Below are 20,493 nucleotides of genomic sequence, written 5' to 3'. Positions count from 1 at the left end.
TAGAAATGTAAGTTGTGAGAAGGATGAAAAGAGGCCTCAAGTGGATTTGGACAGGTCAAATGATATTTTTAATTTGTTCATGGGGTGTGAGTGTCACTGGCTAGGCCAGCATTAATTCCTCATCCCCTAACAGACTCACATCCAAGGATCAGATCTAAGCTCTGCAGTCCTGCTACATCCAGCTGTGAATGGTGGTGGACAATTAAACAACTCACTGGAGGAGGAGGCTCCACAAATATCTCCATCCTCAATCAATGCAAAAGATAAGGCTGAAGCATTTGCAACAATCTTCAGCCAGAAGAGCCAAGTAAATGATCCATCTTGGCCTCCTCCTCCAGAGGTCCCCAACATCACAGATGCCAGTCTTCAGCCAATTCGAATCATTCCACCTGTTATCAAGAAATGGCTGAAGGCATTGGATACTGCAAAGTTTATAGACCCTGACAATATTCCGGCAATAGTGCTGAACATTTGTGTCCCCTAATCAAGCTGTTTCAGAATAGCTCCAATGCTGGCATCTACCCATGATGTGGAAAATTGTCCAGATATGTCTTGTACATGAAAAGCAGGCCAATTCCACCCAGCCAATCACCGCCCCAACAGTCTACACGCGATTATCAGTAAAGTAATGGAAGGGGTTATCAATAGTTCTATCGAGCTTGACTTAACAGTAACCTGCTCACTGATGCTCATTTTGGGTTCTGCCAGGGCCACTCGGCTACTGACCACTCAGTTTTGGTTCAAACAAAAGAGTTGAACTCCTGAGGTGAAAGTGACTGCCCTTGACATCAAGGCCGCATTTGACCAAGTGTGTCATCAAGGAGCCCTCACAAAACTGGAGTCAATGCAAATCAGGGGAAACTGTCTGCTGGTTGGAGTCATGCCTAGCACAAAGAAAGATGGTTGTGGTTGTTGGAGGTCAATCATCTCAGTTCCAGGACATCACTGCAGGAGTTCCTAGGCCAAACTATCTACAGCTGCTTCATCAATGACTTTCCTCCCATCAGAAGATCAGAAGTGGGGATGTTCATTGATGATTGCACAATGTTCAGCCCTACTTGTGACTCCTCAAATACTGAATCAGTTCATGTTCAAATGCAGCAAGACCTGGACAATATCCAGTGCTACTGAGCACTACTGTGGACATTGAAGGCCCCCAGCCAGAGTACATTCTGTGCTCTTGCCACCCTCAGTGCTTCCTCCAAGTTGTGTTCAACTGGAGGAGCACTGATTCATCAGCTGAGGGAGGATGGTACGTGGTAAGCAGCAGGAGGTTTCTTTGTCCATTTTTGACCTGATGCCATGAGACTTCATGGGGTCCAGAATTGATGTTGAGGACTCCCAGGGCAACATCCTCCTGAATGTATACTGCTGTGCCACCACCTCTGCTGGGTCTGTCCTGCCAGTGGGACAGGACATACCCTGGGATGGTGAAGGTGGTGTCTGTAAGGTATAATTCCAAGAGGATGACTACGTCAGGCTGTTGCTTGACTAGTCTGTGAGGCAGTTCTCCCAATGTTGACACTAACCCCGAGGTATTAGTAAGAGCAACATTGCAGGATCGACAGAGCTGAGTTTGCTGTTGGTGTATCCATGCCTAGGCCAATGCCCAACGGTCTGCCTGGTTTCATTCCTTTTAGGCTTTTAGTTAAGACTTTTTAGCAGTTTGATACAAGAACATTGCTGATGGAACATAATGTGGAAAAATGTGAAGTTATCCACTCAATAGGAAAATAGAAATACAGAATATTTCCTCAATGGGGAGGGATTGGGAAGTGTTGAACAATGGGTGGCATTGTTCATGAGTTACTGAAAGCTAAAATGCAGGTGCAGCCAGCAATTAGGAAAGCAAATGGTATGTTGGCCTTTATTGCAAGAGGATTAAAGTACAGGAGTAAAGATGTCTTACTGCAATTGCATAAAGCCTTGGTCAGACCATATTTGAGGTATTCTGTACAGTTTTGATCTCCTTACCTAAGGAAGGATATACTTGCCATTGAGGGAGTGCAACGTAAGTTCACCAGACCATTGGCAGGATTGTCCTGTGAGGAGAGATTGTGGAGACTGGACCTATATGCTCTAGGGTTTAACTAGGGTTTAAAAGAATGAGAAGTGATCTCATTGAAGTATTCAAAATTCTTACAGGGCTCAACAGGGAAGATGCAGGAAGGATATTTTCCTCTGCTGGGGCTAGAACCAGGGGACGCAGTCTCAGAATAAGGGGTATGTCATTTAGGACTGAGATGAGGAGGAATTTCTTCACTCAGAGGGTGGTGAACTTTTGGAACTCTCTATCACAGAGGGCTGGGGGGCTCAGTCATTGAGTATGTTCAAGACAGAGATTGATAGATTTCTAGATAGTAAAGGTATCAAGGGATATGGGGATAGTGTGGAAAAATGGCATTGAGGTAGATGGTCAGCCATGATGTAGTTGAACAATGGAGCGGGCTTGAGGGACTGAATGGCCTACTCCTGCTCCTATCTTCCTTTTAAAATAATCAACCCAGAGAAAGACTTCATCTTACACGAAACTAAAGCCCATCAAAATCTTGCATAAATAATCACTACTAACTACTAAGGCAGGAAGGCCTCGATCAATGCAATTATGTGAACCCATCAATATTCCACACATACAATGGCTTTCAGTTCAAAACTAGTTAAGGGGACAGGAAGACAACGACAAACATCATGCAAACCCATTAAAAACGAGACAACAATCACCTGGGGAAGCCCACCAAAATCAAACAAAGAACTAACCTTGATTTGGATTGAGATAAGAAATTCGAAAAAACATTATAACTGGGCCACCAGTTACGAAAGGAAGCAGATCTGAAGGGTGAGCAGTTTTTGGGCAGTGAGCAGCTTAAGCAGGGAGCTGAGCCAAGCGGAAGAAGGAGATCTGGATGTTTGCGCCCGCATGCAACATCATGGTGAGGGGCACGGGGTGGCAGGCTCAACCGAAGACACCAAGGCCGCAACTGCAGCCCTCCACGAAGATCGACCACCCACAACCGCGCCCTCCACCCAACTGAAGAACCTTCGCAGATTCCACAGACCAAGACCATGTGGGGATGGCAGACCCCAGAGGACACAAAGAGCGTACCCCAAAACTGCAACTGGCTTACCTGGCTGGATTTGGAACTGTCAAGGAACCCTGGGTTGGTGAGCATGATCCCTGACCTCTCCTAGTTCAATTTCGTTAGGTTTTAGGGATGGGACAAAGGTAAGGGGATTAGTAGCGTGTTTTTCCCTCATTATGCCACGTGTTCCCCATTCTTAACTAAGTGTACTTTGCAGGACTATATAATCTCAGTGTAATCCTAATGTTATAAGTTCATTTGTGACTTCAGTAAACCCAGTTTTTTTCTTGCACTGAAACCAGTTGTGTGCTGCACTTTGCCACAACCCCCAAATAAGTCCAAGGTCTAGAACCCGGGGAGTGGGAGCGATTCGGACCACTCAGAAGTCAGAGGTGAAGCTGACACACACCACCACCCCCTACATAATGGCGACCGTGACAGGACCTTGGCAAAAAGGATGCGATGCAGTGGACATTGATTTGGAAGAGACAACTGTAATGGAAGAGAGGATTTCAAATTATGTGTTCAGTAAGGTGAATATGGAAAAAAAAAGGGTCACTAATCTGTTAAAGGCTGGCGCCTGTTAGATGCTGCAGCTAAATGGACAGAAGGGAAGGATCATAAAAAATCCATAGAAAAGGCAGCCTGGCTGATGTGCTTCAAGAAACAGATCCAGCTTTTGGACAGGCTCGTTGAAGCACAGGCAGCTGAGATTCGGGAGTCAGCCCTGGAAGTCCAAACGAAGGCCCTAGCGGGGGAAAAGTTACTGTTAGCACTGCAGGCTCTGAACCAGGAAAGGGTGCAGTTAGTGAGGGAGCATAAGACCCAGCAGGAATATTTACAGTGTCAGGTCACTGAGGCCAAGAACAATGAGCTGGGGTTGTGGGAAAAGAATGCCCACCTAGCAAGACAAGTAAGAGAGCAGGAGGAGAAAGTAAAAGGCTTACAGGAATCCTATAAGATGGTGAGCATACAGGGGTTTGGGGATGCAGACCATGGCCCCTGCCAGAAGCAGATAGGGGGTCTGAACCTTGCTCTAAGGATGGCAAAAGGCATGGTGTGCCTCATAAGCCCTTGTGCAGCCCAGGTTGATTTCACAGGGAACCTCGAGAGGACAGCTCAGACACCACAGGTAGTGCCAAGGAACTACCCAGTTGAGGAGCAGGAGGGCCCATGACCACCACCCGTAGTGCCAAGCTTTAGCAAAATCTGGCAGGGGTGGGGTGGAATTAGGGGCAGAAGCTGAGGAGGAAAACCCCCAGATAGAGAGGCTGGGACCGGGGCCGATGTGCCCTGCCCAGCAGCAAAGGTTCAGCCCACCCGCTGATAACAGGGATGAGGGACCCCTCCCAAACCAGTTCCTAGTTCCCCACGGCACCCAACAGCTTAGGGCCATGGTAAGCCATTTAACTAAACTTGCGGCAAATGGGAATCCCTCAGTCCACTTCAGAGAAGTGGAACAAGCAGCAAGCATCAACGAGTGCAATGATGCTGAACAGGCCAAAATGCTGCTATTCTCCCTGGAGAGTAAGCTCTTCCAGTCCCCCAATGTAAGATGGGACAGTGTGATTATGGGGAGCTCAAGGAGGAAGTTCTTGAGGCCATGGGGATGAGTGAGGGAAGTCCTTTCTCCCGGGTGGAAAAAAACAGTGCAGCTCATAGAAGAACCCCCGCAGGCTTTTGCAGACAGGTTGTGGCCGGTGTATAGGAGCGCATGCAGTGGGACGCCTAACCGGGCTAACCTGGACCAGGATCAGCGGGCCCACTGGCTCCGTTGCCTGGTGGCAAACAGCTTGCCACAGGTCAGGGCCACGGCAGGGATGTGGTTTGACCCAAAGAATTCCCTGAAACCAAACACACAGTGATCAGACTATTGATCAAAGCTTACCATAATGGTAAAGGAACCGATGCAGACCCACCTAAAGGGAAAGTGCATGAAATGAAACCCAGCCAAGGTAGGAAGGAGTGGCACCAGGAAGGGAATAACCTTTCCAGCACAAAGCTCAACTGTTATGGGTGTGGGAAGAATGGACACTGGAGGAAGGAGTGTAAGAATCCTTGGAAAGATAACAAGGGAAAGAATTCCTCAACCCCAGCCCAAAAGGCAGAGACAGGAATCCCTCCCACCACGGTCGAGTCATTTTTGGACGCCATGAGAACCCTATTGACTGGCCCAGGGAAAGTAGCAGCCACCACCGGCGCGCTGACCCCATCAGCCCCATCTAACCCACAACCCTGACTACAGCCAGCAGCAAGGGGGGAGGAAGGGGAGGTTTTCATCCATAAGGTGAAAGCCCATTCCTCCGCAGAACCCCAGAGTGAGGGCAACCAGCAGGCCGACGTGCTAGCTAAGGAGGATGCCCGCACAGGCATTATCTGGGACCCATATGGGTCCCGTCCTATAGCAGCAGTCACAATTAGGAATGGGACACGGGGGAGTGCAGGGATAGCTTTAACCCCGGACCTTAAGACGGTCCAAACCTAAGACCCCCTCCTCAAGGCAGTCCTCAATGCAGTGGCAGAAGGGAAAAGGATAGAGGGCCTTACAGCACAGCAGCCCTCTCTGTAAAGGGAGGCATGCTGTCTAAGGGAGAGCAATGTGTAGTACCACAGCAGCACAGGGGGGAATTCCTTCAACTGGCCCACGAGGGTCCAAGAGCAGGGCATCCTGGGTCTGAGACCACCCGGCAGCGGGTGGAACAGGCAGGATGGTGGCCAGGACTCAGGGAAGATGTCCGCAAGTTCTGTGCCAGCTGTCTGGTGTGTGCTGCTAAGAACCCTGACCTACACAAAAGGAAATTACCTATGGGACACATCAGGAGGGTAGAGGGACCATGGCAGTCGATCCAGGTCGACTACATCGGGCCCCTGCCCACCGCCCAGGGAGGCTATAAGTACTGCCTAGTCCTGGTGGATGTGTTCACAAATTGGGTAGAAGCCCTCCCCTGCCGAACAGCCACGGCTCTGAGTGCAGCCAGGATCCTGGTCATGGAGGTGTTTTCACGATGGGGGCTACCACAGTACATGGAGTCGGACAAAGGGAGCCACTTTACCGGGCAGGTCATGCAGAATACCCTTATGGTACGCGGCATAGAGGGGAAATGTCATGTTGCACACAACCCACAGTCCTCAGGGATTGTACAGAGGTTGAACAGAACCTTGAAAGAAAGCCTGAGGAAAGAGACGGTAGACTCACCTAGAAAGTGCGTAGAAGTCTTACCTTTGGTCCTAATGGGGATTCGAGCCAGCCAGTCAAAAAGCACAGAGTATTCCCCACATGAGCTCAGACTGGTAGGGTTATGCGGACCCCCAACCATGTGCTAGCCCCAGTGCTCACGGAGGGTTAGCTTAGAGAGGTGAACTGGGACAGCTTTATCAGGAATCTGTTTGAACACCTTAAACAGGTTCACTAGCAATATGGGAAAACAGCATCAGAATAACCGACTGCTGCTAGAATCCCGTTCGCACCACGATTGGGAGATAGGGGATCAGGTTATGGTTAGGAATTTTGCTCAGATAGGCAGTCTAGAACCACTATTCATGGGGCTCTACAGCATTGTAGATAAGGCAAGCCCCATGGTATACGCCATAAAGCTGCCTCAGCGCACCAAATTGTTCCACTTTAACCAATGTAAGTTGTTTAAATCCGAGAGAAGGGAACAGCCAGTTAGGGCAAGGTCTAAGGATAAAAATCCTCAGCTTGCAGCAGGAGCAAACTCCCTGACTGCACAAGAAGGTGCATGGCTTGTTTTAAGGGAAGGGCCATCCCACCCGCCGTTTGGGACACTCCCCCACTCATCTGGGACTCAGACGAGGTGGGACCTGAGGGCAGAGAGTTACCTGCCCCTGACACAGGTTTAGAAGATGTACAGCCTGAGGATAGAAATCCCCAGCCAGTGGCAGTGGAGATTCCACAGACCGCAGAAGAGGGGACAGAGGCTCGGGTTGAAGACCCACCAGCCAGAAAATCCCCACCAGCTAGAGTCCCTAGAAGGTCGTCACAAACACCACAGCCAAAGAAACCGTGGTCACTGGCTCCCCAGTTTAAAAGGGCAGCCCCTCAAGTCAGGGATCAATCTGAGGACAGAGGTCCCCAGCCAGCAGCTGTAGGCTGCGCAGGACCAAAGGTACAGGACAGGGCGGCCACACCGAAGGGAGTAGTGTGCTGTAGCCCGAACAGGGATTAACCTGGCCACCCGGGGATGGGCGGCGGATGTACATAGCTTCTGTTATTTAATTTTGAGATTGTTAAGTTTGGCTGTTTTAGTTAAATTTTAAATAAGGTGGTTGGTAGTTTAAGTATTATTGTTTAAGAGTGTTTCTATTGAGTCGAGGTCACAAGACTCGACTACGCTTTACCCAAGCCAGCGAATCTGTTCGGGACCTGGCTACATGCTCTTATGTCTCCCTACAGAAAGGATTTCGATAGGATGGGGGACATACTCCTACTCGCCCTGATAGGAATGGGCGCTGGGAGGCGAGGTGACGTGGAGAACTCCCAAATTTTTTGGTGCTCAGGGGATAAAGCACCGGTTGTGACTGCGAGGGGCAGCGAAGGTAATGTGGAGGAGATCACTACCTATTCCCGTGTGGGAAGATGGCCAGAGTGGCAGGGATCTAACTCCACCCTATACTCCAGTCAGATCGGGTTCACCTACGGGGAGGCCTCCCTTCCCTGCCCCAGCATACAGGCTGTGGCCACACGGGTCAGGGTCACTGAGGGGAAACCCGTGTGCCTGACCTGCAGAGGACAGATTCCCCTAAGATGGTGGTGGTGGCTCAGGGAGCTGAGCAGAGACATGGGGGACGGTACAGCTGACTGGAAGCAACTGGGGAACGTCACCCAACGGACCATTACCGGGAACCTGTTGGGGGGGAGGTGAGCGTGTGCTGGGACAAGTGGTGGAGATCGGAACAGGGAATCTATGTCTTCATGTGGGGATCGGGGAAGACCTGCCCCACGGGCATATCCATTATCTTCTCCGCAGCATGGCTGGACAAGGGGAAGGGGGTGAAATGGGATTCCCACCTACAAACTTGCATAACCCCATCCTCTCCAGCCTCAGTTAAGGCCATTGAACTCATGGCACGCCCCCAAAAGCCCCTGCCAATGGCCCCGACAGTAAGGACACATACAGAGAAGTGCCTTGCTACTACCAAGGGACCAGGAAATGGGCTGGTACTAGTGCCAACCAAAAAGGTGCTAAACCAGGAGGTACCCTTACCTGAGTGGTGCCTCAAGGAGACAGAACAGCTATACCAGGCCCTGTTAAGAGAAATGTTCAGGAAATTCTACGAGTTCGATTTTACCAATGTAGACAAAACAGAACTGTACACTACCGACACTGAGTACTTCAGCAATGCGGGGAGACAAAGAAGGGGAACCTGGAATGATGTTTTCGCAGCATATAATACAGGATCCTCTGTGATAAACAGTCTGGATGACATAGAATTGCAGACACAAATAAACGGTTTAAAAACACAATTACCAAAAATCTTAACAGAAAAATCTTAACACAGTGATAGGCTCAGAGCTACACGAGGACCAGGCCATGATGGTCCATTTAAAGGAGATTATTGCTGAGTTGGAAAGGCACGCCAAAACAGTGAATGCACTCATTCAAGAAGGTAGGAATGCATCAGACCAGGCTGCACAGAATGAGGTGCGTGCTGTATGGGGCATGGTTGCTGGGCGAGGGCTGCAGCGACCTGGAGGATTTAAAGCAAGGTTTAGTCCCCTCCTGGATCAGCAACAAGCACCTTGCAGCCCTCCACCCATTTGAGAATTCATTAAGCCTGTGTCAGTTCCACCTAGCCTCTGAAGCCTACCCTGCTCCAATAGATTGTGGGTGCTCCAACCACGCCATCATGGGTATAGTAGTGAGGATGCCAGTCATGGGTGGGACAGCCTGACCTGCACCGGTATATAGGGTGGAGAACATTGGAGTCATTCAAGGGGGCGCACACGTCCATTTCCCAGCAGTCCCACCTTACATCATAAAGTGGGAGCACATGATGATCGGTACAGACCTCTCTGGGTGCCGCAGCCGGGGTGCATATGTAGTACTGTGTCCCCAGCACTTGAACCCCTATTCCAGACCACAGAACGGGTTTAAAACTGCTGGTGCACTGCCTATAAACTGTACCATGGAGGTAATTGCACAAGGCCATGTTCCCCCACCGGTACCATATAGGGGGTGGGGCATATTGTGTCACCACAAGTGCGCCCCACTATCAACTTGGACAGCACGTCCGGTGTCCGGTAAGTGACAGCGGTTTTTGTTTTAAACCCGAGACAGAAGTTCCAGTGGCCCAAGAATGGATTATCCCCATTCCTGAACCCTCCACTGTTCACCTCACTGTTAGGGAAAACATTACCAACCTGCAGAGCTCTGTCACACATTTGGGTTACGAAATTCCCCCTCTACCAGAACATCTTACTAAACCACTAAAAGCTGTAGAGTTATTACAAAGGTATTTCTATACTTTGGAACAGAAAACACACGAGATAGAAGGAGAGATTCAAGGTATCACAGTCTCACCCTGGTGGGACATTTTCGAAAACATAGAGGTCCCTTCATGGGTCAGAATGGCTTCCCACATCCTCGTGGTTTGCCAGCTGGGAATAGTGTTGTACCTGTTGTACTCTCAGTGCAAGGGAAAAGGCAAAATCCTAGAGTTCCAAAACGAAAGGACCTGGAAGAAGCATTATGCTAAGGTGGAGAGAGATACACCTGTTTGAACCTTTCATATATATTTTTTGTGTTCCTGAATAAAGATTGTTGTTTTTTTTTGAGTTCGGTTATTTTTAAGAAAGACTTTTACATGTTGTTTTCTTTTAATAAGGATGTATGCCCACCAAGTGGGGTGTTGGACCCCCTAAATATTTGGATGTATGCAAATAACTGTATTTTGCCTATGCATGCTTACTTACACCACATTTTAAAGAATGGGGAACGTATGTGTCATGAGATCTTAAATAGGTAATTACAGGGGAAGATTGACTATGGAGGGTCGGGAATTTAGTTTGTTTTCCAGTATGATACTTGAAGCAAGGTCTAAGTATCACAGTGGGGGCTGAAGGGTTCTCAAAATTCCCACATTTTTCATACCATCAACAAAGATATGACTTTTGGACTTGTTTGTCAGAGGACCCAACTGCTGAGTTAAGTGTAGAAACCTGCAGACAGGAGGCTAGGACGAGAGAAGACAGAATATGCATTCTTCCCTTTAAAACAATCAACCCAGAGAAAGACTTCATCTTACACGAAACTAAAGCCCATCAAAATCTTGCATAAATAATCACTACTAACTACTAAGGCAGGAAGGCAGCAATCAATGCAATTATGTGAACCCATCAATACTCCACACATACAATGGCTTTCAGTTCAAAACTAGTTGCAGGGACAGGAAGACAACGATAAACATCATGCGAACCCATTAAAAACAACGAGACAACAATCACCTGGGGAAGCCCACCAAAATCAAACAAAGGACTAACCTTGATTTGGATTGAGATAAGAAATTTGAAAAAACAGTATAACTGGGACACCAGTTATGAAAGGAAGCAGATCTGAAGAGTGAACAGTTTTGGGCAGTAAGCAGTTTAAGCAGGGAGCTGAGCCTAGCAGAGGAAGGAGATCTGGAGGTTTGCGCCTGCAGGCAACATCATGGTGAGGGGCACGGGGTGGCAGGCTCAACCAAAGACAGCAAGGCCGCAACTGCAGCCCTCCACGAAGATCGACCACCCACAACCACGCCCTCCACCCAACTGAAGAACCTTCACAGATTCCACAGACCAAGATCATGTGGGGACAGCAGACCCCAGAGGACACAAAGAGCGTACCCCAAAACTACAACTGGCTTACCTGGCTGGATTTGGAACTGTCAAGGAACCCTGGGTTGGTGAGCATGATCCCTGACCTCTCCTAGTTCAATTTAGTTAGCTTTTGGGGCTGGGACAAGGTTAAGGGGATTTGTTGCGTGATTTTCCCTCATTATGCCGTGTGTTTCCCATTCTTAACTAAGTGTACTTTGTAGGTCTTTATAATCTCAGTGTAACCCTAATGTTATAAGTTCATTTGTGACTTCAATAAACCCAGTTTTTTTCTTGCACCGAAACCAGTTGTGTGCTGCACTTTGTCACAGCCCCCAAATAAGTCCAAAGTCTAGAATCCAGGGACTGGGAGCGATTCGGACCACTCAGACGTCAGAGGTGAAGCTGACACACATCTCCAACCCCTACAACCCTTTAATATGGCCAGATTCCTTTACATGGGTTCCTTCACATGGCAAATTCAAAGGGTGCGATTTTCATTCATGACGCAATAGCAGACTGGCAGCATAACTATGGCTACAATTTAATGGGGCAGGGGTTTGGGGTTGGTGGGAGGTTTACAATCATTATAGATACATTGTCAAATCACAGGGAAGTGAGTGAAAACAAAAGGAACACTGGAAATTGTTACTGCAGACAATACACATGAGGTAATAATCTCCTCTGTTACAGTTCATAGCCCTGATCATAACAATTATTTAAAAACTGCAATTTTTGGTCCATATTTATATAACTGATCAATTCATAAAAAGGTGTGTGGCTTGGTATTTGGTTGCAGCGCATAGACAGGCAATATGCTAATTTTGTAGCCAAGGAAGAAAATAATGGAGGTCCAATAATACTTTGATGCAGCTCTGCTTTGCCACGCAGCTGACAAACTAGAGGTAAGTAGAAATACTATAAATACACAAATTAATGTAAACAATACTACTCTGGTCCAACTTAAGCTTATTACTGAGAACCCCAAGGTAAATGATGCATTTGTATTAGTTGATAACAGTTTATTTATTTGACATTAGCAAAATTCTGTACTCCAGTAAAATCTGCTGTGCATACATTGTTAGAATGATACAGATGGATTCAAATTATGCGGTTGTTCAGCATATGGGATATATGTTTACTCTTAACAACATATGGATGTTCTTTTTGAGGCAGGAGTCCGCCACCAGGAAAACATGGACATTTCAAAGCAGGGCTGAAAGGACAGTTAACAGCAACAGGATTCCTGACATTTACTTCCACTCCTTATTCCAGTGACACTGAGGCCAAACAATAAGGTCCTCGTTGTCATGGTAATAGTTGATTGTGGTAGTGGACTCCAGTATTAGATACTATATAGTACTCTGTACTAGATAGGGAGGTTACCTGACCTGGGAGTTAAAGGTCAGATTGCACATACTGGAACCTGTCTTGATAGAATTCAGTTACTGCAGATATATGTTCATGTTAGGAAAATGTGTTATCAATAAAGTTAGCTCAGCTGCAATGTCGACGGCCTGTGTATATCATTGAAACAAAAACAAGGCATGGGGCAGAAATTTCCCCCTGTCAGGGATGTTGTGCGGGTGTGGGTGGGATCGAGCGCAAATCCGGTGCACCCCGATCGGGTGTGCTCTGCCAATTTACATGGGCGGGCCAATTAAGGTCCGCCCAGCGTGACGCAAACCCAGAAGCGCTGAGAGCTCCCTGTGCGGGCAGGAGGGGGATTCCCTGAGTCAGAACCTGTGCTCTTTTGTGCATGATTGTGAAAGAGTGCAGAAATCTCCCTGGAGATTAGTTTAAGTTTTGAAAAATGGAATAAAGGTAAAAAACGAAATTTTAAGGACACACCCCCTCATGTGAAACTGTCACATGAGCTTGGAGATGTCCATTAATTTTTTCAAAAAATTATTACATAATTAATAAGCCCTTCATGAAACCTTATCCCGCCCGTGGATGAAGTTTCCTGAAAAATGCAAAGGCCACCTGCGCTCTTCACCTGCCCGCCAACCTTAAGGCAGCATTCTTAACAACTTTAATTATTTTATTAATGACCTTAATAGGCCTTTGATAGTTCAGTGGGTGCGCAGCCACGTTGGCTGTGTGCCTGCCGAACTGACACTCTAAATGACGCACGGTGAGGTTGGGACGCATGCCCGACGTCACTGCGCATCATTTTACACGTCGGCAAGCAGGCCCTACCGCCACTCACTGACGGGTGTCAGAAGTAACCTAAATGCAACAATGGAGATCTGAAACCACTGACAGAGCTCAGTTTGGAGGGAAATCTCACTGAAAAGTGGAGGAGGTTCCAGCAGCAATTTGAGCTGTACTTCACAGCGACAGGCAGTGATTTTAAAAAAAACCCTCAGGTACAGTTTTCCATATTTCTTCACATAGCAGGGGAAGCAGCCCTAGAAGTCTACAACACATTCACATTTGAAAGTGATGAGAAACGAAATGACTTGAAGTAATAATGGAAAAATTCAAATCCTACTGCAGCCCTAAGAAAAACATCACGTATGAACAATACCGATTTTTTTACATGCACGCAAGGCAGTGACAACTTTAGTCAGTGCATAACTGAGCTGAGAAAATGAGCTAAGTCACATGAATTTGGAGAACTTGAAGAATCACTCATATGAGATAGAATGACACTCAGAGAACAGCTTTTCAGAGAAGTTGATCTCACACAAATTCCAAAGAAGATGAATGGAAGGTTGATTTAAAAATTGTCAACATGATGGTGAATTTCAAGCTTGACACAGGTGCACAAGCAAATGTCATTCCCATAAACCTGTATCGTAAGATAAGCAAAGAAAAACAGCTAACTAAAACAAAAGTGAAGCTGTCTCCTTATACAGGTGAAAAAATTGCAGTAGAAGGCAAGTGCACACTTAAAGTGAACTACAAAAATCAGTCTCAAGCACTTCCATTCATAGTGGTGAAAACTGGTGCAAAACCCATTCTTGGAATCAAAGCTTGTGAAAATCTGAAACTAATCGAGAGAACAATGACTGTCACCACTGATGACATCCTGAGCGAGTATAAAATGTGTTCCAGAGGATTGGCTGCCTAACGGAGAACACACCATCAAGATTGACGAAACTGTGACACCCAAAATACATCCGCCCAGGATAATACCAGTAATGCTGAGGGATTGACTGAAGGCAGATTGGACAGAATGGAGAAACATCACATCATCAAGAAAACTGAAGAACCAACAAAGTGGCTTAATCCAATTGTAATTGAGAAAAATCACATGGGGATCTGCGAGTCTGCCCAGAGACCTAAACTAAGCAGCACAAAGAGTGCATTATCAGCTGCCCACAGTAGAAGAGATCACGTGTAAGCTGGCCGATGCTAAATGCTATTCAGCCTTGGATGCGAGTTTAGGCTTCTGGCAGGTCAAGCTGGATGAACGCAGCTCCTATCTCTGTACCTACAACACACCATGCAGGCGATACAAGTTTTTACACTCACCTTTTGGTATTAATTCAGCTCCAGAGGTGTTCCACAGAACAGCGAAGCAGCTGTTTGAAGGATTAGACGGCGTGGAAACCTATGTTGGCCATGTGCTGGTCTGGGGAGCATCACGAGAAGAACATGACCACAGACTGAAGCAGATGCTGGCCAGAGCTAGAGAAAGGAACCTAAGTTGAAGAAGGAAAAGTGCAAAATAGGTCTTCATGAAATCAAATATTGGGACATGTGCTAACAAGTGAGGGATTGAAGCCAGACCCAAGTAAAATCGAAGCAGTCATGTACATGCCACCCCTAGTGTGTAAGAAAGACTTGGAGATTTGGGAATGGTGACCTATCTTGGAAAATTCATTCCGAACATGTCACACCTGACAGCACCTCTCAGAGAACTTATACAAAATGATGTCGATGGCATTGGGAACAAAGTCACCAGGGAGCTTTGACCAATATGAAGAGAACACTGACCCAGGCAGCAGTGTTAAAGTATTACGATGTCAGTCACTAGTCAAGATCTCAGTGGATGCTTCAAAGACTGGCCTGGGAGCTGTTCTCTTGCAAAGTGAGGCACCAGTGGTATATGTTTCAAAGGCGATGACTGAAACACAGCAGCGGTATGCCCAAATAAAGAAAGAAATGTTTGCAATTGTGTTTGGCCTAGAACACTTCCACCAGTTTGTCTATGGCAAAGTCGTGGACATGGAGTTTGATCATAAGCCTTTGGAAGCTACACTTAAAAAGACCCTGAGAATCTAAGATTACTAATATGTGTGCAGAAATACCAGGTCAGAGTTAAGTACAAACTGGACAAAGAAATGTACATTGCAGACACTCTGTCATGAGGAAGAGGATAAAGAAACGGAAGCGCAGGATCACATGCTGACAAAGAACTTACCTGTGGCTGTAACCAAACTGGATGAGATCAGGGAAACGACCAAGAGTGACGCCACCCTGAGAAAACTGTAGCAGATTGTGCAAACTGTCTGGCCCACACACCAAAGCAGAGCCCCTTCTGTTGCACAAGAATACAGGAACTTTTGTGAGGAAATTCAGGTAGCAGAAGGAATACTTTTCAAGGGAGAAAAGGTCATAATTCCTGCAATACTGAGGAAAGAAATGCTGCAGCGCATACATGAAAGCCACCTCAGCATAGAAACATGCAGGAGAAGAGCTTGAGATTGTGCTTGAGCTTGTATTGTCCAGGATTGGGAGCACAAATCAGGGAAATGGTGAATGCGTGTGCAATGTGCCAAAAGTACAGTAAATCACAACAAAAAGAACCATTTCAACCACACAATGTTCCAGAGAGGCCCTGGCAGAAAATTGGAGAGGGCTTGTTCACATTTGACAATAGTGAGTATCTACTCGCAGTAGATTATTACTCAAAGTTTTTTGAGTTTATGCTGCTGAGAAATGATAGTAAGAGCCTCTCTGTAATAAATTATTTAAAATCAATTTTTGCTCACCACGGTATACCTGAAGTGCTCATCTCAGATAACAGTCCACAATTCTCAAGCACTGAATTTCACAAATTTGCGCAGGACTGGGAGTTTTGCCACATTACGTCAAGTCCCAAATATCCATAATCCAATGGAATGGTGGAACGTACCGTGCAGATCTTAAAACACCTGTTGAAGAAGGCAAAGGAGAGACCCCTACCTGGCCCTGCTGGATCTCAGGAATACTCCATTAGAGGGCATTGGATCATCTCCAGCACAGTTCCTGATGAGGAGAAGACTAAGAGCTAAGCTTCCAACTGTGCCCCAACTGTTATTTCCACAGCCAGTGAGCTACAGCGTACAGGATATGCACAAATTGAGACAGCAGGAGCAGAAACAGTACTTTGATCGAGGCACCCAACCTCTGCTTGACCTGAACATGGGAAAGCCAGTGAGGATTCAGCATGAAGGGATCTGGAATTCTGATGTTGTCGCAGGAGAACCAAAGTCTTACATACTGCAGACTCCAAACGAACAATACAGGAGAAACTGGAAATCCTATGGAAAACAAATGAAACGCAACCCTGCTCTGAAGCAGAAAGTGTAGCTGAAGATCAAAAACCAGAATGCACCAGTGAAGCAACAGATAATGAGATTAAGCCTGAGAGTCCAGAAAACTATCCAAGGGGTGATAGTGACACAGAGCTGGAGAAGGCCCCTTGACCTGCAAAATCATTTTGAACATCCAGTGGAAGAATTGTGAAAAAAAAACAGAGATACTGAGATGAGTAAGACAAAACAGACTGATCAAAACAGAGTGAGAAAGAATAGATAAGAGACTTGGCGTACTTGAGTTGTATACAAGTTTGTTTCTTTAAAAAGAGAGGGAAATGTCATAATAATTGTTGACTGTGGTAGTGGACTCCAGTATTAGGTACTACATGGTACTCTGTACTGGATAGGCAGTCACCAGACCTGTGGGTTGAAGGTAAGATAGCACATGTTGGAGCCTGTCTTGATAGAATTCAGTTTCTGCAGATAATTTCATGTTAGGAAAATGTGTTATCAATAAAGTTAGCTCAGCTACAATGTTGACGGCCTGTGTGCATCATTGAAACAAAAAACAAGACACTTGCCAACAGTCCAGATGAGAAACATTACCTTAATACAGACTAGGGATTGAAACCGAGTCCTTCATGCTCCAGATAGTTCAGGGCCATTTTACTCACTGATCCAATGAGGGGGTATGGGCCATTTTGGAATTTGAAATGCTTCACAAAGTCATCATTTACAGAATAATTTTACAAATTACAAATTCTACTTCAGAAGATTCTAATTCATATAAATTCAATCAATTATTTTCGTAACTTGAGATGAATGTCTTCTTAGATATTATTGAGACTTTTAAAAATTCACATATCTACAGCTTCTTGCACAGGGACATATGCTGTAAATTGTTTTGAACATGCTACTTACTCCCTCTCCAACTCTTTTACCACAAGGCCCCAAATATATCCCAAGGTTTTGAATAAATTTATAATAAGGCTAAAATATTAAAAATAATTAGTTTATTGCCAATAGTCACAAGCAAAAAAGAAGAACCAATTCACTCAATGCTGTGGAAACCATTATCTGGATATATCTATTTACTCATTTAGAAACCAAAGTAATAGGCCCAAGTCCATTGTGTAAGACACCATCAAGCAAAAATTAGATAAATTAGGAAGCTGGGATTAGATAATAGGAAAATGTGGTAATTGAAAAAGACAAGGTACTGCTATGAGATGCATTTAAAGGGATTCGCCTGAACACCTTAGCGACCAATAATATTTTCATGCTAAAGTGAACAAACAATATTATACTCATTAGAAAATCATCAGGAAAAGAAAGCATGCCTGTAGGTCATATGTTGTTGTGTGGAAATGGTTTCTAAAATCAGAAATCAGCGAGGAATTCACAACAGAACACCCTACAGCCACAATAGTTGGTGACACAGCTGCGTCTACAGTTTTCTTTGATCAAAATTCCCAAAGTGAGAGAATGCAGTGAACTGTTTTGACTATCGGGCAGAGCTCTTTTGTTTTTCCAGGTCAATGGACACAGAGATGTTCCATCAGCTTGTCCTCCAGCCTGATGGAATCATGACCACGTAGCAGTGAAAAGTAATCTTCAGCTTTCCTACATTTGTAACAGAACTCTGCCATTATACTCTAAAAGATTTAAGCCTGTGGTATTACAGTATCTTAAGTGTGTCAGGAAGACAGAAAAAATGACAGGAGTTCTCTTCATGAAAGCCATAATGGACCAGAAGAACACTGAAAAAATAATTAGGAGTAAGAAAAGGCCATGCAACCTATTGAAGCCTATCACTCTAGTACATTCATTCTCATCAAGACATCTAACTGCACTTTCAATGGTCCAATATTTTTGCCTCTATTACCTCCTTTGGTAGTTTGGTCTAAATATTTATAACTCACTCCTCAGCTCAGAGATATGTAGCATCGACCGTGAGATTAATTCAGTTACTCTGCGGGATGATTGTATAGTTCGCACTTTGCCAGCAAATTCAGGAGCCCTGCAGGTTTCCAAAAGCAGCCTGCTGTCTGGTTAATTCAGGGTCAAAACTGATAGAAAAAGATGTATTTTTAGACACATCAATTATTTGCATGAGCAGCTTGAAATGATTCCATTATTGCTCAGGATTTATGTGAGTTACCTACTGTGAGAGGATGAACTGAGTGTAGTGCAGCCTCATTTTTGGATTAGAACATCAGCATTTCAAGGCTCAAGGTTTATGTAACGTGCTGACATATGGGGTGAACTCTGAGGCTGTGCCAATGGCATGGTACTTCACCACCACAGACAATTTTGGCTGTGATACAGTCAGCACAGTGTCTTGATAGTGTGAATGGTTCTGGTGAACGCCGAATCATAAATAGGATCTTTGGACAACTGAGGTGCAGAATCCATAGGCAGACTGAAGTTTCTATGAACTGAGCCTGCACTCTCAACTGTGTCGTGAATGGGGTAGTGGGCCACACAACGAGCTCCTTTAATATTCACCAGAGTTCTTGCGGAATGACATCCACCCTCCCCAATCACCTTAAAGAAGCAGCAAACACCAGGCATGGCAAGTGGTCCAGCTGCAGGTACAGATGTCAAACTTTGTCACAATCAATAAATAATTTCAAAACTGTGCTTCTGATTGGCAGACTGAAAATGGTAAGAATATTCCAAAGTTCAAATTTTGCTCAAGTTCTGAATGAAATGCATTTCTTGTCTATTTAACAATAGACTTCTGTGGAAAAATGTAACCCCCAAATTCCAGATTCCAGACCATCACCACCCTCTGGTTAAAAAAGTTTTTCCTCACATCCCCCAAACCTCCTGTCCCCCACCTTGACTGACCCTTCTGGAATGGAATGCACTGCCTGGGAGGGTGGTGGAGACGGATTGCCTCACATCCTTTCAAAAATACCTGGATGAGCACTTTGGCATGTCATAACATTCAAGACTATGGGCCAAGTGAAGGTTGGGTTATTTTCGTTGGAGCAGAGAAGAATTGAGGGGCAACCTGATCGAGGTGTACAAGATTATGAGGGGTATGGACAGGGTGGATAAGAAGCAGCTGTTCCCCTTAGTTGAAGGGTCAGTCATGAGGGGAGACAAGTTCAAGGTGAGGGACAGGAGGTTTAGGGGAGATGTGAGGAAAAACTTTTTTACTCAGAGGGTGGTGACGGTCTGGAATGCGCTCCCTGGGAGGGAGGTGGAGGTGGGTTGCCTCAAATACTTTAAAAAGTACCTGGATGAGCACTTGACACGTCATAACATTCAAGGTTTTGGGCCAAGGGCTGGTAAATGGGATTAGGTAGGTAGATCAGGTGTTTCTCACGTGTCAATGCAGACTCGATGAGCCAAAGGGCTTCTTCTGCACCGTGATTCTGTAATTTGTGATTCTGTAAAAACACCTCCCACTCACTCACAAAACATACTACAGTAAATATGAGGACCTTAAGTGCATCTTTAGGAAGACAGCCACAATTTATCTCCAGAATAATACATTCCCCCATAATGTGGTAGAACTGCAGTTTTTGTAAAAGAGCAAAGGGTAGACTTTTAGCTTGTGGATTACAGGAACTACCTGAAACCAAAGGAAAACCAATTGGACTCTATGACGGGAGGCCCATCGTGAATGCTAGTTTTATGCTTGGTGACAAGTTAAAACTCTACCCCGAGATTACATGTACCACAAGGAGCAAATGTTAATTAACAGTAAAAATAAAGGGGGTGATCACAAAGACAGAGTCAACATTCCACAGTGAAATCCTTTCACACATTTGTAAAACAGTTCTGCTGTGCACTTAGTTTGGTGTCGAGAAAAACAGCAATTAAAATGTAAAAGGTAGAGTTATTCACATATCAAAAAGCAAATCATGAACATGTTGTGAACTACAAATTATGCCTGTTTGTGTTTCAGTTGCCTGGAACAGGCCAGCTGGCTTCATAATACAAAATCGAAGAAGGAAAGCTAAAGTTGAACTCCAACTTCATTAAAAATAATTAAGTATGGCATAAAATATGTAAAGTTATGGCTTTATTTCTAAATGTTACAAAGTGACGTTGGCAAAGTATTACAGACCTCCGAATTTGAGACAGTGCCTGCCTGCACTGACAAAGG

The sequence above is a fragment of the Carcharodon carcharias genome, chromosome 8 (genome assembly GCF_017639515.1).
Source record: "Carcharodon carcharias isolate sCarCar2 chromosome 8, sCarCar2.pri, whole genome shotgun sequence".
In the NCBI taxonomy this organism is placed as follows: Eukaryota; Metazoa; Chordata; class Chondrichthyes; order Lamniformes; family Lamnidae; genus Carcharodon; species Carcharodon carcharias.
The sequence above is the reverse complement of the archived record's forward strand: the minus strand, read 5'-3'. Positions refer to the sequence as shown.